Here is a 14,368-nt window from a genome sequence, read left to right as displayed (position 1 = left end):
CCAACACGGTGAAACCTTGTCTCTACTAAAAATACAAAAAATTAGCTGAGTGTGGTGGCAGGCACCTGTAATCCCAGCTAATTGGGAAGCTGAGGCACAAGAATCACTTGAACCCAGGAGGCAGAGGTTGCAGTGAGCCATGATCACTCCACTGCACTCCAGCCTGGGAGACAGAGCAAGAAACACACAATTTCAACACACAATTTCAATTTTGTTGAGACTCCATCTCAAAAAAAACAAAAAACAAAAAAGAATTATAATTTATTCCCAACCGGTGAGGAAAATCCTTACAGAAGATTGAAAGCTAATCAGTGTAAAAGAAATGACAGAATCAGAAAAATCACTATTTCCAAAAACCAATGAATTACCTGATTTACGCAAAGATCATCATCATGAGGTGAAATGTTGCTGGAGAAGAGTAATAGTACAATGCCAAAGTAGCACCACTCCACAGATAACGTACTAATTACAAAGGGGGAAAAATATCTTTACAACAAAGGAGTCTGGTATTTATCACTTTAAATGATCAAACAAACTCAGCATCATTAATAGTGGGACAGTATGACATCATGTTTCTCCTCCTATGATGCAGCGAGGAGCAGAGAAACACATACAAAGTAGTCTCATCAAAAATGTTTAACGATAATCTAATCAGACCTGTAGAGCTCAATATCTGTTTATGAAACTATGAGGAAATAACCAGAAAATTCCAGAAGTGATACATTCTACAAGACAAACAGCTCAGACTCTTTAAAAACCAGTATCATGAGGCCAGGCATGGTGGCTCACACTTGTAATCCCAGCACTTTGGGAGGCTGAGGCAGGCGGATCACTTGAATTCAGGAGTTTGAGACTGGCCTGGCCAACATGGTGACACCCCGTGTCTACCAAAAATACAAAAATTAGCCAGGTCCACGTGGTGGTGGGCACCTGTAATCCCAGCTCCTCAGGAGGCTGAGGCAGGAGGATCGCTTGAACCCTGGAGGCAAAGGTTGCTGTGAGCCAAGATCGTGCCACTGCACTCCAGCCTAGGCGACAGGGAAACTTCATCTCGGAAAAAAAAAAAACAGTATCATGTGGCTTCTAAACTGTTCTCGATTTAAAGAGACTAAAGAGACATGTTTGGAGGAAAAAAAGAAGTGTCATCTTCAAGACAACTGAGCAAATCTGAACATGAATTGGATATTAGATGGTATTAGAGAATTACTGTTAATTGCCTTAACTGTGACAAGTATTATAAGCTTTAAGGAGATACATCTAAAGTATTTTAGGGTAAAGTGTCATGATGTGTGCAATACAAAAATGTATACATTTAAATATATGTGCACATACATAAAGTAAATATAGCAAAATGTGAACAACTGTTGAATCTAAGTGATGGATATAAAGATGTTAACTGTACTATTCTTTCCATTTTTCTGTATGTCTAAAATTTTTCACTTAAACCATTATAGAAAAAAAAAAAGGGGCTCCAAATGTACTTCCTCCAGGAAGGCCTCCCAAATGAACTCTCCTTTAACCTTTAATCATGTCTTCACAAGGTCCTCTCAGCATGGAACATAGTGTATTAGTGTTACAGTTTTGTTTTCTAATTGTTCTTATTATTTCCTATATTCAGTAGGTGTGGCTTTACAACAAGATTATGTCTTTGGGCCAGGCGTGGTGGCTCAGGCTTGTAATCCCAGCACTTTGGGAGGCTGAGGCAGGCGGACCATCTGAGGTCGGGAGTTCGAGACCAGCCTGACCAACATCGAGAAATCCTGTCTCTACTAAAAATACAAAATTAGCCAGGCATGGTGTTGCATGCCTGTAATCCCAGCTACTCAGGAAGTCTGAGGCAGGAGAATAGCTTGAACCAGGGAGGCGGAGGTTGCGGTGAGTCAAGATTGCGCCACCGTACTCCAGTCTGGGCAACAAGAGCGAAACTCGGTCTCAAAAAAGATAATAATAAATAATAAATAAATAAATAAAAAGATTACATCTTTGGTTTTGGCATCAGGGTAAGGCCGGCCTCAGAATGAGTTTAAGAAGTATTCCCTTCTCTTCAACTTTTTAGAATAGTTTGAGTAGAACTGGTATTAGTTCTTCTTTAAATGTTTGGCAGAATTCAGCGATGAAGCTGTCAGGTCCTGGGCTTTTTCTTTGATGGGAGACTTTTTATTACTGCTTCCATCTTGATACTCACTATTATTGATCAGTTCAGGTTTTCTATTTCTTCATGGTTCAATCTTGGTAGACTACATGTGTCCAGAAAGTTATTAATTTCTTCTAGGTTTTCCAACAAGACTGTAAACTCTCTTCAAGCACATATTTAATTCTTTTCTACTTCTATGAAGCTCATAGTGAAGTATTCTGCAATCAGCAGACTTAAAAAATGCTAGTACCAGTATTCTGTACCAAGAAGGCAGACCTCAACTAACTAGATTAGCTTTTCAATTTCTCACCAGAATAACAGCAGTTCATTTGGATAAACAATTTAAAGTCACAGTTATCAAAAGGAGATCATAAATCATTTACAGGCTTACAGAATTACAGAGAAACTAGCATCTAGGAGTTAAAGGAAGAAATTGGAATATAGGTTTTTTATGTCTTCCTAGCATTGTCATGGATTTGCTATTATCCAGACATATGACTTTATTCTCATGACATTATTTTTCAAACAAAATCCTCCATGACCCCTCCCCAATCTGCAAAACAGTGAGGTATTTATACACAACTCTTCAGTGCAGTGAAGCTTAACAAACTACATAATGAACTTTAAAATCTTAGATAAAAGACAGCACAAATATCAAAAATTTTGATAATAGTGTTGGTGAGAAAACAGGCAGACTCACACTGCTGGCAGGAATATAAATTCATACAACCTCTGTGGAAAACATTTAGTAATATCTAACAATATTACAAATGCACACCCATTGATCCAGCGCGTCCACTAGGAATTTAAACCAACAGACACTCATGTACACATAATAAGTACATACAAGGAATTAACTGTATCACTGGAAACAACCTAAATGTCCAATAAGTGTTGGCTGAATGATGGTACATCTACACAATGGAATTATCTGCCATCTTTCAAAAAGGAAGAGGGACTGTATTTACTACATGGAATGATCCCCAAGATAAATAGAGAAAAGCGAAGTGCAGAATAAGCATAATGTCTTATTGCGTAAAACAAACAAAAACAAAAAATGTGAAGAATATATAGGTGTATATGCTTGTAAAAGGATATACTGTCTCTGGATGAATAAACAAGATTGCTGCCTTTGGGAAAGGGAACTCATGGATAAAGAGGATGGTAAGAAAAGAAAGACTTCACTCTCTGTGTACCTTTTGAATTTTGTTTCATATGTATGTACATGTGTTACCCATTTTAAAGAGTGATTTTTTTAAAAAGGCTCTGCACCAGTACGAATTATTTAACAACATTCATCTTAATCTAAAAGCATTACATGCCATCAAAATTTTAAATGAGGCTTCGGTGAATTCAACTAGACAAAATGTTTCTAGAAAAAATCAGGCCCGGCGCGGTGGCTCGCACCTGTAATCCCAACACTTTGGGAGGCCAAGGCGGGGGTGGATCACTTGAGGTCAGGAGTTTGAGACCAGCTTGGCAACATGGCAAAACCTTGTCTCTACAAAAAGTACAAAAATTAGCCAGGCATGGTGGCACTCATCTGTAATCCCAGCTACTCGGGAGGCTGAGACAGGAGAATCACTTGAACCCAGGAGGCGAAGGTTGCAGTGAGCCGAGATCACACCACTGCACTCCAGCCTGGGTGACAGAGCAAGACTTCATCTCAAAAAAAAAAAAAAAAAAAAAAAGAGGAAAAAAGAAAAAATTGAAGCATCCTAATGGCTGAAACCTACTGAGAAGAAAGATGGACACTTACTACAATAGTTTCACTTCTAGATATTACCAGAATCTATCCTATCCTAAGTATGGACATAGGGAACAGTAAACATCTCCAAATACCAAATTAGCTACTATGAACAGCTCTAAAATAAAGTACCAAATGGATACCAACTGCCCCAACCCTAAGTGTGGGGTAGTCTTACAATAACTTCTACTCCTTAGGAAAAATAGGAAAAAAGGAAAAAAAGATGAGTTTCCAGCTCTTTCCCAGAAAGATACATGCACCCCAAATTCCTCTGCTCCCTGTGTGTCATCTCTTGGTTCTAACTGTAACCATGGCAACAGGAAACAGCACAAAAGACAGCTGAACCCTGTAAGGGCCAGGGTTAAAAGGGGAAGTGAAAAATACATATACTTTAAGGCCCAAGAACAAGCGGTTTTGGAGTTAACAGTGGCAGCCAAAAAAGCCTTGAGAGAAGAACATCAAAGAATACAAACTAAAGAGAATTGAAAGTAAGGTCCCTTCCCAGTTATCCAGCTAGGAGACTAGGATTGGCAAGGAGAACTGAAAAACACAAAAAAATGCCCCTCCTTTCGCACTCCCCTCCCCACAACAATTTAGCTATTCATTTCAATGTTATCTAGAAAACCTTTTGCTATTAAGAGCTTATCTTTTCTTCTCTCTGTTTTGATGGCAGAGGTAAGCAGCAGCAAAGTATCCCAAAACAGGGTCACATATAATCGCCAACTGAAAACCCAGGTCCTAGATCACTGAAATACTATTGTTCTTCAGAGTTCGTTATTTACATTTCTTTTTGTTATCTGCCAAAGTGAAAGAAACATCACATTACTTAAAACCTCCACTGAATAAGTTATTGTCCACCAACAGTTTCAGATTGCCTTTGTTTTCACGTCACAGAGCACCAATAAGGTATAGATAAAATTAAAAGTGCTAAGGAAGATCTTTGACCAAATAAAAAGACACATAGGTCACACAAAGTAAGAGGGCTGGTAGGTGAGATTCCTGATGTCTTGATTTATAGTTAGGACCCTAAGCTTTATACTGAGTGTGCCCTTTATCTGTCTTATCTAGTTCTGCGAATCAAGAATTTTACTAAAATGAAATGCCTCACTTAGTTTCTTTTATGACCCTTAGTCTTCTTTAGCAAAGCTTCCAAAATCCCCTGCCAGGACAAGTGATGGAATGGAGCACCTACTCCTAAATTTAGGGTAAACTGGTACTAAAAGGTACAAGCACGACGATGGAGTATAGGAATGGAAAAGTAATCCTACAACTAGAAGACGCAGTGACAGTTTCAAAAGAAGGGTCAGTGTGGGACACGCTGGCTCTGGGAGGCGTTTGTAGCCTGGGAGTCTCTAGGGCAACACCAGATGAGAATAGTGCTTTGTCCGTAAGTCTTTCACATAATTTAAATTCTCCCTTTTGGGCAGGAGCAACAGGCTCATTATCTGGCAGCAAGTCTAGCCCACAGCCTGGGAAGAAGGCGGACTCGTGCTCCACCGGCTCTTTATCCCGCAGGTCCCTGCAACACCACGATGCGCATGCGCCCCGGGGGCAGCTAAGAAGCACCCCGAGCTCGTTCACACTCGCGCATGCGCAGTCACCCATCTCGCCGCAGGCGACAGCTCACTATTTGGCAAGGGGGATGGGGCTGGGAAATGATGGGGGGGGGCTGAAGGCAGGGGGCGCGTTTGTGTCTCCTGAATGCTTGAGATAGGGAGAAGGGACGGCTGATTCGGCTTTGGCATTCGCAGGCCACGTAATCCGGGTGTAGGAAATGGGACTGAGGAGAGTATATGTGTGTGGCGGGGGGTGGGGGGGGCAGTGGGGGTCAGTCACCTCTTCAGGGAGGTGCCCCCCCACTCCGACAGGACAACCCCCTCCCTCGACTCTCCTCCCCCCACTCACCTGAGAGCGGCGGCGACAGCTGCTGGTCCCCGTCCCCCTGCGCTCGCCTCATACTGTCCGCAACATCCGGGACCTGCGGGACCGCCGATACACAAATACACACACACTCGGAGCGCGCACACTCACACACACACACACACCGACACACACCGGCCGGGGCGTCATGGCGTCAGCACGTCGACGCAGCCAGCGCGTACCGCCGGGCCCCACCCCGCGCGGCCTCCTCCCCTTTACTCCCTTCTCTTCCCCTCCCCTCCCTGGGTTTCCCTGCTCCTCCTCCCTCGTCCTTAAGACTCCGCCTACCTTCCCTAGTGCGCATGCGTCTCGGGGCCAAGCCAGGGCCCGGGGATATGAGTGGAAGGAGGGGCCTGAGTAAAAAGAGGCGGGAACTTGGAGGGGGTCGCGTGCGGGGCTTGGGAGGCCGCGCCGAGGTGCGAGGACCAAATAGAGGCGTAGCAAGCCAAGGGTGGGAGTGGGCAGCGTAACAATTAAAGGCATTTCACAACAGCGATTTAGGTCTGCAAGCAGTTTATGGAGTACCAACCACTTTTATATGTATTAACTCATTTTTTAAAAGCCAGCCCTGTCAGTAAAATATTTTTTGGACTTTATGATGATGCTAGAGACCCTTTTAGGTAACTTTCAAAATTTAGCACTTAGAAACAAAAACAAGGACTATCCTTTCAGGGGAAGGTAGGAGATATAGGTGACCTAACTAAAAGGAAGCTGGCCAGGCATGGTGGCTCACGCCTGTAATCCCAGCACTTTGGGAGGCCGAGGTGGGTGGATCACAGGTCAGGAGTTCGAGACCAGCCTGGCCAACATGGCAGAACCCCATCTCTACTAAAAATATAAAAATTAGCCAGGCGTGGCCAGGCGCAGTGGCTCACGCCTGTAATCCCAGCACTTTGGGAGGCCAAGGGGGCAGATCACGAGGTCAGGAGATTGAGACCATCTTGGCTAACACGGTGAAACCCTGTCTCTACTAAAAATACAAAAAATTAGCTGGGCATGGTGGTGGGCGCCTGTAGTCCCAGCTACTCGGGAGGCTGAGGCAGGAGAATGGCATGAACCCAGGAGGCTGAGCTTGGAGTGAGCCAAGATCACACCACTGCACTCCAGCCTGGGCGACAGAGCGAGACTCCATCTCAATCAATCAATCAATAAAAGGAAGCTAATTCAGTAACAATTTGTTGCCTTGGACACCTGAGTTCCCTGTCGGCTTCACATTTTAGCCCCAATGGGCCATAAGTGATTCCTGAGTTGAGTGAAAGAAAAGGCCTCGGATCACCTTGGCCCTTGGAGAAAAAAAGTTGTCTCGGTGTTACAGTAATAATGTTAGTGTTGTGTATTAGTTGTTATGATTCTTTTAGCTCAGACTTTTAAAAAATTATTCTTGAGCTGGGCACACTGGCTCACACCTGTAATCCCAACACTTTGGGAGGCTGAGGTGGGAGGATTCCATGAGCCCAGGAGTTGGAAACCCTTGAGCCCAGGAGTTGGAAACCATCCCGGGCAACAAAGCAAGATTCCGTTCTACAAAAAAATTAGGCAAGTGTGGTGGTACCTGCCTGTAGTCGCAGCTACTCAGGAGGCTGAGGCAGGAGGATCCCTCAAGCCCAGGACTTTAAGGTTACAGTGAGCTGATTGTGCCACTGCACTCCAAAGTGGGCGACAGAGTAATACCTTGTTTATTAAAAAAAAATATTATTACTATGTTGTGTCTGTAATCCCAGTACTTTGGGAGGCTTGGGTAGAAGTATGACATCAGTTGAGCCTAGGAGTTCAAGACTGCAGTAAGCCATGATCATGCCACTGTGCTCCAGCCTGAGCAACAAAGTGATATCCTGTCTGTAAAAAAAAAAAAAAAAAAGAAGAAGAAGAAAAAAAAAAAGAAAAAGTTTTTAACATTCTTAATGAAGCCAAATAATCCAGAGTGGTCATTTTCCTTCTTTCTTGCTGGAATGGTATCATTATACACACACACACACACACACACACACACACACACAGCATTGGATACGAGAGCAACCCAATGAACCTGTAGATTGGGAGGTGACAGTGTGGGCCCCGCTTTGAGAACAGCTTCCGGGAGCCCTGCTGTCTCCCAGGCCTATGTGACTGTCTCTAGGAGACAGTGCTCACTGTCTCCTGCCACATGCGTTCTGGTGCCAGGTGGCTGGTGAGTCTGTTCAGTCGGGAAGTCTGGGAGCCCATGAGCAAAACCCCAGGGGTTTGGAAAAAAAAAAAAAAAAAAAGCCCCTGACAGTGCCAGGCTGTCTTCCACTTTCAAATACAGAAGCAAGCCGTACAATCTCACAGTTTAAAATCTCCTAGGAATCACGGACAAAACATTCCAGACTCCTAGAGTTTATACAACTGATTTTTCAGTCAGAATGATCAAGAAATGTAGATCCTAAATTCTACAATGATGTAGTGACTGTACCTGCCCCACTGCAAAACAAAAAGAGCCTGTGTCACCTATTAGGCAGATGCTTGAAACTTTCCAGTTAGATTTCACTTATCAGTCGGGTGCGGTGACAGCACTTTGGGAGGCCAAGGCAGGCGAATCACTTGAGGTCAGGAGTTCGAGACCAGCCTGGCCAACATGGTGAAACTCCGTCTCTACTAAAAATACGAAAATTAGCCCGGCATCGTGGCGCACACCTGTAATCCCAGCTACTCAGGAGGCCGAGATAGGAGAATCACTTGAACCTGGGAGGCAGAGGTTGCAGTAAGCGAAGATCATGCCACTGCACTCCAGCCTGAATGACATAGCAAGACTGTCTCAAAAAAAAAAAAAAAAAAAAGAGAGAGATTTAACTTATCATTGTTAAAGACAAACATGATTCCTTTAGCTGAAGCCAGCAAGGTTTTTGGTTCCTGTGAAAATTCAGAATGCCCTAGAAATAATCCAGTAACCGGCCGGGCGCAGTGGCTCAAGCCTGTAATCCCAGCACTTTGGGAGGCCGAGACGGGCGGATCACGAGGACAGGAGATCGAGACCATGCTGGCTAACACGGTGAAACCCCGTCTCTACTAAAAAATACAAAAAAAAAAAAAAAAAGAAATAATCCAGTAACCAGTAACAAGTAACTGGTTCCTGGTGTCACTGAGGTTGCTGAATTACCTATTCTCTTGACTTCAGAGTTCACACAAAAGCAGAGAAAAAAGAAAAGGGGTACTCTTTGCAGGAAGGAGCATGGAAGTGGGGAACAGGGTGCAGGAAAAGGAAACTGGATGCATGGACAACCTACTGTAGCTCCCTCACATTTGGAGCTAATTGTAACAGCTTCGCCAGACTCTATCCAGGACCTGGAAGGGGACTCCTCGGGGAAAGTGAGTCTGTGCCAACAGCTTGTCCAAGCTGGGCCTGAATCCCCAGTGATCTGGAAGGATGTGAGAGGTCTTATCCCATCTGTAGCCTGGTGCAACGAAGCTCCTATTATACTGTGGGGACCATGCCTCCCACCTGAGATGTGATCCTATCAGACTCTGTACAAAGGACTTTGATTTGGTGTGGAACTGATTAAACGATTGTAGATGTCCTTGGAAGCACTGTGTGGAAGAATTTTAAACAGCTTCTCCTTTTTAATATGCACTTCCTCTTCGGTTTTAATTATTTTGTTCCTACATTTTCCCTTTCAATTTACTAAAATCTAGAAATGTAATTAGAGCAGAGGCTGGGCTCAGAGAAAGCTGCCAGGATTTCTACAGCATGATTAAATATACCAGGCATCCCTTTAGTGTGGGACTGAAAAATAGGATTCTCATTATTATCTTTCCCTTATCCAGGAAAGAATCGGCACCACATACAGATACGGATTTATTGAAAATGCAGCACTAATTAAAAACTCACCCAGCCTCTTGACGAGGTTTGGGTAACGAAAAAAAAAAGTGCAGTTATTTAATTATTTCCTCCATTTAATGTTTTGTTGCTGTAATGACAACAAGCAAGAAGCGCTTCTTGTTCTTCTTTCCTCAAAATAAAATTCTTGTCTCCTCCTGAGGGACTTAATGAGGCTTTTATCTATGCAACAACAATCAAGCTTACAATGGCACCAATTCAGTTCACTGCTCCTTGTGATGGTAAGCAACATGCAGAACTCACTTTCTTAATCCAAAACACAGACAACAAAGTGTTCATTGGCTGTCAGGAGCCAGGTCTGGGTGTGGTATCTTCCCCAAAGGCTCTGAGATGCCTGGTATTTATTGATTATGCCAACGAGGACCTTCGGCTCCATTTTACAGTCCAGCAAGCAAAGATGTGGTTTCCTTGAAGTTCTAGGGGAGGTGGAGGCAGGCAGGACTGAACAGAAAATGAGTACAGACTCCCATTCTGGTTGTAAGTGCTGTAAGAAGCTGAAGTCTTTCCTCACTCTACAGCTCTTCCGCTGGGTGGTCAGTGATCAACTTTTCAGTTGGGCAGTTGGTCCTCCGGCCCAGTGGCTCCTTTGTTGGAGCCCTTCATGGACACTGGGGATGAATACACAGGAAGGAAGATCTTTAGCAGGGACAGAGTCCTGTGCTCCAGAGGTACCCAGCCTAAAGGAAAAGAGACAAATGACATACCCCCAGGACACAGGTGTAAGAACATGCACAAAGAAACAAGAATAACACATTTATGATGTTATACTGGGGCCTCTATGGAGCTCACAGATATTAGCAGTGGAGAAATTTTGATTGATTCATGAAATTGCATAGTGAGGCAGCTGTGGCTTAATGAATGGGCTCCAGCCCCCTTGTCTGGAGACTCAAGTTCAAACCCAGCACTAACACTTACTACAATATAAAGTTGGACAAACCTCTCTAGGGCTCAATTTTTCCACTGGAACAATAAGCAAAATAATGCCCACCTTATCATATACTATGGGAGGATGAACTGAAATAATATTTTGTTGTTGTTGTTGTTGTTGGAGTCTTGCTCTGTTGCCCAGGCTGGAGTGCAGTGGTGCGATATCGGCTCACTGCACCTCTGGCTCCCAGGTTCCAGCAATTCTCCTGCCTCTGTCTCCCAAGTAGCTGGGACTAAAGGCATCTGCCACCACACCTGGCGCATTGCTGTTGTTGTTGTATTCTCAGTAGAGATGGGGTTTCACCATGTCAGCCAGACTGGTCTCGAACTCCTGACCTCAGGTGATCTGCCTGCCTTGGCCTCCCAGAGTGCTGGGATTACAGGCGTGAGCCACCGTGCCTGGTTGAAATAGTATTTGAACACAGCACAGTCTCTGGCATACAGTAGATTCAACTTATTTATGAATGTGTCACTGAATGTGGATGTTTTGGAGTAAGTGTTTACATACCTGCTAGCCTTCAAGTCCCACTCTCATCTGTGCACTGTGTCACTCCTTGCCTCTGTGCCCTTCTTCAGAATTCTTTGGGGAGTGTAGAATCAAGAAAATAGCACAGATTTCTCACCCAGAACACTGTTACTTGCTAGCTGTGTCCCCTGCACAAGCTCTTTGACCTTAGAACCTGTTTCCTCAAACATCAGCCAGAGTTCCCAGTTGCAAGAACTGCATCAACTCTGGTTACATCAATCAGAACTGGAATTGACTGAAGAAATATTGCTGGCTCTGAGAATTAACAGGAGCTAAAGAGTCCAACTTGGAAATTCAGCTGGAAACCAATGGCTGGTGGAGGAAGGACAACCACCTTCTTTAGCAGGACAGTCTGGGGAGGAGGCCCAGCTGCTGGGCACTGCCATAACGTGCCACCAGCAGACACATCACCACTGCTGCTGCTGCTGCAGCAAAGGATGTCTAATCTTCTCTTCATCTGCGTCTCATGCTGCAAACCCACAGCTCCAGGTGGAAGTACCCGGTTGGCCAATCCTAGTCCACCTCTTGGGTCCTGACTACCATAGTGGGTAACAAGGAAAAGTCTCCCTGCCATGGTGTCTACAGTGTGATGTGTGACCCTCCTCACTGATGCAATCCACACAGAGGACACATCCCAAACAGGAAGCAGATCAGATGCTGGACCTCTAGGTCCCCATCCCATCAGTGAAATGGGGCATTCCATCATAGGGTAGTAAGCAGCATTGGATGACATATTTGTTCAAAAGGGCTTGACACACAAAAGGATTCCTTTACTTTACTTCTGTCTTAAATAAAACAAAAGGGAGCCGGGCCGTGGTTTGTGCCTGTAGTTCCAGCTACTTGAGAGGTTGAGGCACAGGAGGATTGCTTGAGTCCAGGAGTCAGAGGCTGCAATAAGCTGGGACTGCAACACTGCACTCTAGCCTGCTTGACAGACTAAGACTCCAACTCATAAAATAAAGTAAAATACAATAACAAAACAGCTGGGCGCAGTGGCTCATGCCTGTAATTCCAGCATCTCGGGAGGCCAAGGCAGGAGGATCACTTGAGCCCAGCAGTTTGAGACCAGCCTGGGCAACATAGCAAAGCCCCATCGCTACAGAAAAATACAAAAATTAGCCAGGCATGGTGGGTACCTGTAATCCCAGCTACTCAGGAGGCTGAGGTGGGAGGATCACTTGAGACTGGGAAGTTGAGGCTGCAATGAGCTGAGATTGTACCACTGTGGCGACAGAGCAGGACTCTGTCTCAAAAAAAAAAAAGGCTTGTAATGGTGTACTTATCTGAGGATTTCATCAATATGTGTTTACAGACATAGAAGTTCTGAGGTTTTAACCTGGGAAATGGCTGGGATACATGATATCTACAGGGTGGCACTCCAAGCAAAGAAGAAACAATAAGAAAAAAGAAAGGAAAGGAAATGGCAGGTTTGAGCCTGTTTTTCTTTTACTTTTGTCTTGGACTAGCAACACAACTCCATCTCCATCTCATTCATCTTTAAAACGGGTCTGAAAGTTATCTGAAGTCATTACTTCAAAATAAGTTTTAGAAGGTCAATATTTGCTTTCAACAAATAATATATTATCAAAAGTAGATTTTATTCACTGTCACGAATTATTTCCTGTGGGTTTTTTAGTCCTATTCTGAATGGGATTGATCTACCATCTGTTGGCATTTGCCCGAAAATAACATTTACCTAAATGTAGATAATCAGTTTAGCAAAAACAAATTTTTTTTCTACATCAACTCAAATAAGAATTACTTTGGATTTTACTGTTTTAGATTATCCTTGCCATGGCTCTACTTTATCAAGGTGAATTGATTTCAATTGAAAGTTTACTCTACATTAGAATCTTATTTTAAAAAAGAGAATTTAATCTAAAATTCAATTACGGAAGATCTGTGCCAAAGTGAAAAGTCAACTGAGTGCTCCCCAGGTACAGAGCTCTACTAGGGTACTACAGGGTGAGTCAAAAGAAATAGAAATATTGTCCCTATTCACAGACTATTCAAGTTAGAATAAAAGAATTTTATAACTTAAAGAGACCTTAAAGCTTCTCCAACCCAGTGGTTTTCAAATGGTGCTTGCTTCCCAAGCTCTGGGCTTCTGAAGACTTGCCTCAGGGGGCTCCAAGGAAGTGGGGGAGGGAGGGACCAAATGGGGCCAGGACAGGCCAAGCCAAGCAAATCTGGTTGTCTTTTTACCCATTCAGTTCAGAAAGTAGCCATCATCAACCAGGTATAGTGGCTCACACCTATAATCCCAGCATTTTGGAAGGCTGAGGCAGGCTGGTCACTTGAGGCCAGGAGTTCGAGACCAGCCTGGCCACGATAGTATAACCCTGTCTCTATTTAAAAAGATACAAAAAAATTAGGGGGGCATGGTGGCACGTGCCTGTACTCCCAGCTACTAGGGAGGCTGAGGCAGGAGAATCATTTGAAATAGGGAGGTGAAGGTTGAAGTGAGCCGAGATTGTGCCACTGTACTCCAGTCTGGGCAACAGAGTGAGGTGCCATCTCAAAAAAAAAAAAAAAAAAAAAGAAAAGAAAAAGAAAAAAAGAGGCCCAGCATGGTGGCTCACACCTGTAATCCCAGCACTTTGGGAGGCCAAGGCAGGCGGATCCCAAGGTCAGGAGATCGAGACCATCCTGGCTAACACAGTGAAACCCCGTCTCTACTAAAAATACAAAAAATTAACTGGGCGTGGTGGCAGGCGCCTGTAGTCCCAGCTACTCAGGAGGCTGAGGCAAGAGAATGGCGTAAATCTGGGAGGTGGAGCTTGCAGTGAGCCAAGATCGCGCCACTGCACTGCAGCCTGGGCGACAGAGCCAGACTCTGTCTCGGAAGGAGGGAGGGAGGGAAGGAAGGGAGGGAGGGAAATTAGCCACCATCCTTGGCTCCTCTAGTCCCAATGTCTCACACCTAATCCTTCAGGAATTCCTGTTAAGTTCTAGTTTCAAAGTATCTCATGAATCCATCCACTTGTCTACTTCTCTTCTGTCCCACTGAAGTTCTAGCCACCATCCTCTTTTGCCTGGACCATAGAAAGAGGGTCCTAATTAGTCTTCCTAATTCTCTGCTTGTCTCTCAATCCATGCTTCACTCAGCAACCAGGGCAATCTAATTAAAATTTAAGTCAGACCACATTGCAATCTGGCTTAAAACCTTTGAATGGCTTTTTGTTGTACCAAGAATAAAATCCAAACTTTGTATCACCAACTACCAGAGCCTCATCTTCAACTATCACATCTCACGTTGCT

At 44.1% G+C, this 14,368-nt stretch overlaps 1 protein-coding gene across 3 annotated transcripts in view; it reads right to left on the bottom strand.

Annotated features, from left to right (window-relative positions):
• The window catches only part of SPOP (speckle type BTB/POZ protein), an 82,649-nt gene extending 76,557 nt beyond the window's left edge, over positions 1–6,092 (bottom strand). The window contains exon 1 of one of the 3 annotated variants that reach the window (XM_003912711.2): positions 5,787–6,092. The gene's annotated coding sequence lies outside the window, so the exon portion shown is untranslated. The remainder of the gene's footprint in view (positions 1–5,786) is intronic. The other 2 variants (XM_021928983.1, XM_003912712.3) reach the window with 2 other exon arrangements.
• Positions 6,093–14,368: the final 8,276 nt, after the last annotated feature.

Source organism: Papio anubis, chromosome 17 (assembly GCF_008728515.1).
Source record: "Papio anubis isolate 15944 chromosome 17, Panubis1.0, whole genome shotgun sequence".
In the NCBI taxonomy this organism is placed as follows: domain Eukaryota; kingdom Metazoa; phylum Chordata; class Mammalia; order Primates; family Cercopithecidae; genus Papio; species Papio anubis.
The sequence above is the reverse complement of the archived record's forward strand: the minus strand, read 5'-3'. Positions and strand labels throughout refer to the sequence as shown.